The 10,110-nt window shown below is 36.9% G+C and overlaps 1 pseudogene; it reads right to left on the bottom strand.

Moving 5' to 3' along the window:
• Positions 1 to 1,391: 1,391 nt before the first annotated feature.
• LOC131831264 (olfactory receptor 1C1-like) lies at positions 1,392 to 2,331 on the bottom strand (annotated as a pseudogene).
• Positions 2,332 to 10,110: the final 7,779 nt, after the last annotated feature.

Below are 10,110 nucleotides of genomic sequence, written 5' to 3'. Positions count from 1 at the left end.
GCTCAGCAGGGAGCCTGCTTCCTCCACTCTCTCTGCCTGCCTCTCTGCCTGCTTGTGATCTCTGTCTCTCTGTCAAATAAATAAATATAATCCTAAAAAAATTTAAAAAAAAAAAAACATGAGCCAGAATAGTGGGATCGAATTAAAAATAAAAGTTGTCCTATGAAGTAGTGATGGTTGTTCTCTTGTCATCTTTTTTTTTTTTTCCCTTATCTGGTTGGTATTGGGGGGGGGCTTGTCACGTCGGTTTTCAGTCAGTGATGTTTCCTGAGTTATGGTCTCCTGCCCCCCTCAAGGGGGTGGGCTTTGAGGAAACCATTTTTTCCAGGCTTTTTTTTCTCTGGAGGTTTTTATGTTTGTCCTTTTTTTTTTTCCTCTCTCCTTGACTGCTTTTGCTGGTTTTTGTAGGTTTAGAGAAAAGCAAACTGCACCCTGACCCCCCTCTCAGAGAGAAGCCTCAGTCTGGTACCCTGTGTGTGTTGCAGAGCCCAAATAAATACCTCCTTGGCCGCTGGTAGAGCAGATTCTGAGTCGTGGTCCTTGGGGACATAGGATCTTCTGCTTGTACCCAAAACCAAGGCAGCAGTACCTGTCTGGGAAGCTCCAGACCACCAGAGATGTTCCAAGCTGTGGTCACACACTGAGATTTTCCCACTGGCCCAGGTTGGGAGTGTCTGGTCTTTCTGGGTCTAAGACTGCTTGGCTTGTGTGCACCCCTCTCAGGGAAAGGTGAGGGGCACGTGCATCGCAGGCTCTGTAGCATGACTGGGCATTCTGTCAGCTGGCAAGGCTCCCAGCCCCTCACAGAAACCGGATCCCACACGTTCTTGGGCATGCTGGTGACTCAGGGACCATGACCTGATTTCTCCGCAGCACTCTCTCTGGCTCAGCTCCAGGGGAGGCTGTCCTGGGCCCCAGGACTTAAGCCCCTGTCCCTCGCCACGCCGATTCCCACAATTACCCCACCCGTGATCCTTTGCTCTTTTTGAGTGCTTTCAGCCAGTATCCAAGTTAATGTTGTTCCCCAGATGCAGGGCACTCTCATATTAGTGGTATTACTTTCCAATAGGTTGTCACTGGTGGCTCCCTCACACTTCTGTTTATCTTCCGATATCAGTCCAATGTTCCCACTCCACTTTTCCTGCCCACTGGCATATTCTGCCCCTGTAGATACCCAGACATGTATAATTCTGATCTCATGCTGATTTCATGGTTGATCGGAGTTCTTTGGAAGGTAATCAGCACACTTCAGGGTACAGGTTGAAAAGGCGCTTCCTCCTACTTCCCCGCCATCTTGTCTCCCCTCTGTTGTAATTTTAAATGTTTCCTCCGGGAATGCACTTTTCATGACAATATTCATAATGTTTAATCCAGCCATTGGACATTCATCATTACTGTTGTAAGTGTGCACTTTTGCAAAGCATTTTCTGGAGTACTTTCTACATATTGCTGTTCCTTAGACTGTAGATGAAAGAAATCACCATTGGAGTCACCAATGTATACATAAGGGCTAATAGGGTCTCACTTTTAGGGATAAAGGAGGAGGAGGGGCTGCAATAGACAGCACTTGCTGTGCCATAGATCAACACCACCACTGACAGGTGGCAGCTACATTTGGAGAAAGCTCTCTCTTTCCCCTGAGTAGATGTGATCTTCAGGATAGTGGAGAAGATAAGCCCATAATATATGAGGATGGAGATAAGAGGAATGAGAGCAAGTAGACCTCCTACTGTACAAATAACCATCACATTGAGGGATATATCAGGGCAAGGGGGCTTCTGGAGAGGATTGAGATCACAGAAGAAATGGAGGATGATATTGGAAGCACAGAAGGACAGATGCACCATTAATACAGTGTGTAAAAGGGCATGGAGATAGGTGACAAGCCAGAGCCCAGCCACTAGCCAGACACAAAGGTGAAGATTCATAATGGCAATATAATGTAAAGGGTAACAAATTGCCACTTATCTATCATGCCATTACACAAAGAAGAAGGCTGTCCATATTCACAAAAGAAATAAAGAAGAAAAGCTGGCCGAGACACCCCACAAAAGGAATAGTCTTTGTATTAGTCAAGAGGTTCACTATCATTTGGGGGATAGTAGTGGAGGAAAAATAGATGTCAACAAAAGCCAAATTACTAAGAAAGAAATATATGGGTAAGTGGAGGTGATAATCAAAGCCGACAGCCAAAATGATAAGCATGTTGCCTGATATAGTCATTAAATACAAACAGAGAAATAGCACGGATAAGAAATATTGTTGCTCTGCTTATCCAGAAAGTCCAAGAAGGATGGATTCCTTGATGACTGTTAGATTTCTTATTTCCATATTCCTAAAAAAATCTAGAAAATGAAAATATTAAATTGTGAAGATCAGAAATGTTAAATACCTCACCCACACCCACGTGTGTAATAAAGTACCATGTAAATTCCTTTTCCTTGCCAATTACGTCTATTTTTAATATTGTTTGTATATTAATATGGGTGTGCTGGGTGCAGTGCTCTAAACTTTTTAAAAGAAATAATGATTTCTGCTTTTCAAGAGATAATAGTTTCCTCAAAATGTAAATTCTGTGAATAATGATTTAAATTGTGCCAGCTATGTTGCTTTGTCTATACTATTCATACAATCCATATTTGAATTTACATCTACATTGATTGTTTTATCAGGCATGCTATTTATGTACTCTAATGCAATGGAAATATTTACATCCAATGAGTAAATTTTCTCCCAATCTGAAGTTAATATCCATGGATACAGATCTCATTGCAGTTTGTTTTCATCGTGTATGGATACAATTTGGCCACAGACAATTCTTCCTTGGGATGATTACCATTTCTTTGGTCTCTTTCCAGTCCTGCAAAATAGCTATGCAATATGGTGGAAAGTCACCTGAAGCCTTAGGCTTGTGGCATGAATATTTAGGCCCCTTCATCACAGCAGCTCATGCACACTACACTCTCTAAATGCAGTATATTTATTCACACCTTACTTTTTTTTTTTTTTTCATAAACTGTCTTGCTGCTTGCAGCTTCTCATTATTCTCTTCAAATTCTCACCTACAGGTGAATCCAATGAGCACCATTTCATTTCTATACAAATACAGTTAATTGATACTAAAGAACACAGTGTTGTATAGTTTTTTTTTTGAACATTTTGAATCCCAGATTCGTTATGGGCCATAACTTTCTTTTAAGATTTTTAAAAAAAAATTTATTTATTTGACAGAGAGATACACAGCAAGAGAGAACACAACCGGGGGAGTGGGAGAGGGAGAAGTAGGATTCCCGCTAATTAGATAACCCAGTGACGGGGCTTAATCCAAAGACCCTGGGATTATGACCTGAGCCAATGGAAGATGCTTAATGCCTGAGCCACTCAGGTTCCCCAGGAACCACAATTAAAACCTGAAATTTATCTACTATCTATCCTGTATAATTTATTTAATTTTCTTGCATCTCTTTTACACAATCTGAGGTGTAATGATAAAACTCGTACTAAGAAGAAGCATTTGAAATTCCCTATATGCATTCCTATGAGTAAAGCATATTTTTTTCAGAGATGGCTTTCCTTCACTTTAAGCAGCATCAGCTATGCCATTTCCCCCAATTGCATAATTATCCCTTTTGTGCCATTTTCCTCAATTGCATAATTATTCCTTTTATACCAATAATAACAATTTATTTTTATTGTTATTGTATATGTTTGAAGATATATACACACATATACATATATATATGATATATATATATATATATATATATATATATATATATATATATAACATGCACACATAACTTATACATAATTTGTGTGAAATGGTGCTTATGGGAACAAAAATAAATGAAAAATTCTGGAAATTAAGAAAACAACAACAACAACAACATTAGATTGTGCTTACTCCATTTTAAGCCAAGGAAGTACTGGCTTTTGGGAAAGACACTTCTATATTCTTATAGCAAATCATGTTAATTCTAGATTTTTTTTTCTTAAGCGAGTTTTTAAAAATTTACTATGACATTGAAATATTTAATAGATTAATTTAACAATGTTTTACATGCTAAAATTTAGGAAATTAGCACATTAGATATGTCTGCAAAAATTTTTAAAAACTATCAGCACATACCTTCTTCTTTGAGACATTTTAGCAATCAAAATTTCATCCCCACTATATATCCATTGGGTCTGTGCATTCATTCAGGTTCCTCATTGAGGGTGAAAAAGGAGGGAATAATAAGACATAGATAAACACGTATCTCTCTATAGAGAGTTATAGTGTATCACTGAGGGAGTATTTACTTCTTAAAATATATTTACTTATATAATACAAAGAAACAGACCTTGAACCAAGACACCATTTTTTCCCTTGAGGTCAGCACACTGGAGGCTATACAAAATTCCATATTTACCTTCTAATGAATTGTATCATTTTTTAAAAAAGATTTTATTTATTTATTTGACAGAGAACACAAGTAGGCAGAGAGGCAGGCAGAGAGAGTGTATGGAAGTTGGCTCCCTGCTGAGCAGAGAGCATGATGTGGGGCTCGATCCCAGGACCCTGGGATCATAAGCTGAGCCAAAGGCAGAGACGTTAACCCACTGAGCCACCCAGGTATCCTGTGAATTCTATCCTTTTTTTTTTTTGTGAATTGACCTCTTTCTTATTTTTTAAATATTAATTTTAATTTTAATTTCATAAATATTCATAATCTAAACCACATAAATAGAAAGCCTTTGAGGGTCTTCATTCTTTTAAGTTATATTTTAATTCTAGGTAGGTATTAGTTTTAGATTATGATATAGTAAATCCACAGTTCCATAGCCACACTGTGCTCATCATGACAAGTGTATCCCTTAATTCCATGACCTATTTAACTCAACTCCAACATCCCTATGGTAAACATCAGATTGTTCATTAATTAATAATATATTTCTTACTTTCCCTCTCTCAGTTTTTTGTCCATCACTTGTTGGTTTTATTTCTTAAATTCCACTTCACTTAAATCATGTGGTATCATTCTCTGACTCATTTATTTCACTTATATTAAACACTCTAGTTCCACCCACGTTATTGCAAGTGCTAACATCTCATTCTTTTCTATGGCTGAAGCTCATATCTCTCTCTCTCTGTGTGTGTGTGTGTGTGTGTGTGTGTGTGTGTGTGGAGAGAGAGAGAGAGAGAGAGACTGACTTCATCTCTTGGATTTTCTTTCCTGGTTTATATAAGATTCAAACATACTGTCTTGTTCATTATAGCTTTTTTTTTTTTTTTTTCCCTTTTAATTTTTTATTTTTTTTATAAACATATATTTTTATCCCCAGGGGTACAGGTCTGTGAATCACCAGGTTTACACACTTCACAGCACTCACCAAATCACATACCCTCCCCAATGTCCATAATCCCACCCCCTTCTCCCAAACCCCCTCCCCCCGGCAACCCTCAGTTTGTTTTGTGAGATTAAGAGTCACTTATGGTTTGTCTCCCTCCCAATCCCATCTTGTTTCATTTATTCTTCTCCTACCCACTTAAGCCTCCATGTTGTATCACCACTTCCTCATATCAGGGAGATCATATGATAGTTGTCTTTCTCTGCTTGACTTATTTCGCTAAGCATGATACGCTCTAGTTCCATCCATGTTGTTGCAAATGGCAAGATTTCATTTATTTTGATGGCTGCATAGTATTCCATTGTGTATATATACCACATCTTCTTTTTTTTTTTTTTTTTTAAATTTTTTATTTTTTATAAACATATATTTTTTATAAACATATATTTTTATCCCCAGGTCTGTGAATCACCAGGTTTACACACTTCACAGCACTCACCAAATCACATACCCTCCCCAATGTCCATAATCCCACCCCCTTCTCCCCAACCCCCTCCCCCCGGCAACCCTCAGTTTGTTTTGTGAGATTAAGAGTCACTTATGGTTTGTCTCCCTCCCAATCCCATCTTGTTTCATTTATTCTTCTACCCATTTAAGCCTCCATGTTGCATCACCACTTCCTCATATCAGGGAGATCATATGATAGTTGTCTTTCTCTGCTTGACTTATTTTGCTAAGCATGATACGCTCTAGTTCCATCCATGTTGTCGCAAATGGCAAGATTGCATTTCTTTTGATGGCTGCATAGTATTCCATTGTGTATATATACCACATCTTCTTGATCCATTCATCTGTTGATGGACATCTAGGTTCTTTCCATAGTTTGGCTATTGTGGACATTGCTGCTATAAACATTCGGGTGCATGTGCCCCTTTGGATCACTACATTTGTATCTTTAGGGTAAATACCCAATAGTGCAATTGCTGGGTCATAGGGCAGCTTTCTAATATAACTTGAAGTCTGGAATTCTGATGCCTCCTACTTTTCATTTTCAAGATTGCTTTGGCTATGTGGAGTCTTCTGTAGTTCCATATAACTTTGAAAAATTGTTCTAATTCTGTAAAAGATTTTGTTGGTTTTTTGATAAGATTGGTTTAAATGTAAATATTTTCTTTGGATGGTATAGATTTTTTAGCAATTTTTTTCCCATCCATGAACATGGACTATCTTTCCATTATTTTGGTTTCTCATTGATTTCTTCCATCAGTGTTCCAGTGTTTGAGAGTACATTCCTTTCACCTCTTTCACTAGGTTTATTTCTAGGTCTGTCATTATTATTTTTAAAAATTTTATTTATTTATTTATTTGCTTACTTACTTACTTAGTTACTTACTTATTTGAGACAGAGAAATAGAGAATGATTGGGGGGCACAGAAGAAGAAGGAGAAGCAGACTCCACCTCAACAGGAACCTGGGATCATTACTTGAGCCAAATGTAGGCGCTTAAACCACTGGGCCACCCAGGCACCCCTAGTCTGTTATTATTTTTGTTTCAAATGCAAATAGGATTGGGATTGTATTCTTAATTTCTCTTTCTGCTGCTTTATTTTTGGTTTATAGATACACAACACATTTTTGTACATTGATTTTGTATGTTGCCACTTTACTGAATTTGTTTATCAGTTCTAGCAGTTTTGGGGTGGTCTTTCAGGTTTTTTTGTGATTAATATAATGTATTATTTTTTCAGGGGTACAGGTCTGTGATTCATCAGTTTTACACAATTCATAGCACTCAGAATAGCACATATACTCCCCAATGTTCATTGCCAAGTCACCCCATCCCTCCCAACCCCTATCCCCCTAGCAATCTTCACTTTTGTTTCCTGAGATTAAGAGTCTCTTACGGTTTGTCTCCCTCTCTGGTTTCATCTTGTTTTATTTTTCCCTCCTTTCCCTTGTAATCTTCTGTATTGTTTCACAAGTTTCTCAAGTCAGTGAGATCATATGATAATTATCTTTTTCTGATTGACTTATTTCACTTAGAATAAAATCTTCTAGTTCCATCTACATCATTGTAAGTGGCAATAGATCATTTTTGATAGCTGCATTATATTCCATCACACACACACACACACACACACACACACACACACACACACACACACACAAACTCTCTCCACATGTTTTTACCCATTTATCTGTTGTTGGATATATAGGTTCTTTCTATAGTTTGGCTATTGTGGACATTGCTGCTATAAACATTGCACATGCCTCTTTGGATCACCACAGTTGTATCTTTAAGGTAAATACCCATTAGTGCAATTGCTGGGTCATAGGGTAGCTCCATTTTAAACTTTTCAAGAACCTCCATACTCTTTTCCAGAGTGGCTGCACTTGATTGCATTCCCACTGACAGAGAAGGAGAGTTCCCCTTTCTCTGCATCCTGTCAACACCTGTTGTTTCCTGATTGGTTAACTTTTGCCACTCTGACTGCTGTGAAGTGGTATTCTTAATACCATTACATCTGCAAATTGTGAAAGTTTTACATTTTCTGCCTGGTTTGGATTTGTTTTATTTCTTTTTGTTGTCTGAATTCTGTGACTTGGAAATCCAGTAATGTGTTAAAAAAAATGGTGAGAGTGGACATGTTCATCTTGTTCCTGACCTTAGGAGAACAATTCTCAGTTGTTCCTCATTAAGATGATGTCATCTCTGCTTTGTTTTTGTTTTTGTTGTTGTTTGTTTGTTTTTGCTTTTGTTTTCAATAATTCCTGTTTTATATTGATGTATGTTCCCTCCATGCCTACTAGGTTGTTTTTATCATGCGTAGATGTAGTACTTTGTCATTTTTTCATTTGTTGAAATGATCATTTGGATCTTATCCTTTCTTTTATGATGTGCTGGATCATTTTGATTGATTTGTGAATATTGAACCACACTTGAAACCCAGGAAACATTTTCAAGTGATGGTATTGAATATATTTTAATGTATTGTTGACCTTGCTAGTATTTTACTTGGTTTCTTGCTTTCCTTTTTTTTTTTTTTTTTTCAATCTATGCTCATCAGGGATATTGGCCTCTAGTTCTCTTTTTTAGTACTGTTTTTATCTGGTTTTGGTATCTGGATAGAACAAATTTGGAAGTTTTCCTTTCTTTTCTATTTTTTGTGGAATATTTTGAGAAGAATTGGTATTAATTTTTTTTTTTTTTTTTTTTTTTTTAGAATTACCTGTGAAACCATCTGGCCCTGGACTTTTATTTTATTTTATTTGAATTACTGTTTAAACTATTACCTGGGACGCCTGGGTGGCTCAGTTGGTTAAGCAGCTGCCTTCGGCTCAGGTCATGAACCCAGCGTCCTGGGATCAAGTCCCACATCGGGCTCCTTGCCCCGCAGGGAGCCTGCCTCTCCCTCTGACTCTGCCTGCCACTCTGCCTGTGCTCTCTCTCTGACAAATAAATAAAATAAAATCTTAAAAAAATAAACTATTACCTGATCGTTAGTCTGTTCAAGTTTTCTATTTCTTCCTGTTTCAGTTTTGCTGTTTTATATGTTTGTAGAAATGTATCCATTTCTTTTTAGGTTGTCCAATTATTGGCATGTACTTATTCATAATTTTCTCTTATATTGTATTTCTGTTCTGTTGGTTGTTGTTTTTACTGTTGATGGGATTTTGTTTTTGAGTCTTTTCTTTTTCCTGATAAGTCTGGCTAGAGATTTATCAATATTATTGACTTTTTTTTTTTTTTTTCAAATAAGCTGTCCTGGTTTCAATAATGTGTTCTATTTTTATTTGTTTGTTAATTTGTTTGTTTATATATAATTTATCCTTACTCTTTCTATACTTCTGCAGGATTGGGTTTTGTTTATTTTTCTTTGTCTAGTTCCTTAAGGTGTAAAGTCAGTTTGTTTATTGGAGGTTTCTCACACTTCTTGAAGTAGGCTGGATTGCTATAAACTTCCCACTTAATACCCCTTTTTTTTCATCCCAGACATTTTTTTTAAGATTTAATTTATTTATTTGATGGACAGAGATCACAAGTTGTCAGAGAGGTAGGTGGGGGTTGGGGGGGAGAAGCAGACTTCCTGCTGAGCACGCAGCCTGATGTGGGGTTCAATCCAAGGACCCTAAGATAATGACATGGGCTGAAGGGAGAGGCTTATCCCACTGAGCCATGCAGGTGCTGCTCCCCCCAGATGTTTTTGACTGTTGTATTTTCATTATTTTTTCTACATACTTTTAAAAATTTCTTATTTGTTTTCCCAGTTGTTCCTTCATTGCTTATAGCATGTTATTTAACCTTGATGTGTTTGTAGTATTTCTAAAATTTTTCTTCTGATGCACTTACAATTTCATACTACTATGTTAAGATAAGATGCATGAGATGACTTGGATATTTTTTAATGCATTAAAACTCGTTTTGTGGTCTAATATAGAATCTATTCTGGAGAATGTTCCATGTGCATTTGAAATAATGTGTATTATGCTGTTTTAGAATGGAAAGTTCTAAATACATTTGTTAAATCCTCCCATTTCAGTGTGTCATTGGAAGTATTGTTTCCTTGTTCTTCTGTTCAGAAAATCTGTACAGTGATGCAAGAGGGGTGTTAAAGTCCTATACTATTATCGTACTATTATTATCAATTTAAATATTGTATGCATTTGGGTGCTTCTGTGTTAGATGCATAAATATTTATAATTGTTATACCTTTCTGTTGGATTTTCTTGCTTATGATTTTATAGTCTGTCCTCATTAATTGTTACAGTTTTTGTTTT

The sequence above is a fragment of the Mustela lutreola genome, chromosome 5 (genome assembly GCF_030435805.1).
Source record: "Mustela lutreola isolate mMusLut2 chromosome 5, mMusLut2.pri, whole genome shotgun sequence".
In the NCBI taxonomy this organism is placed as follows: Eukaryota; Metazoa; Chordata; class Mammalia; order Carnivora; family Mustelidae; genus Mustela; species Mustela lutreola.
This window is presented reverse-complemented; position numbering and strand designations above follow the sequence as displayed.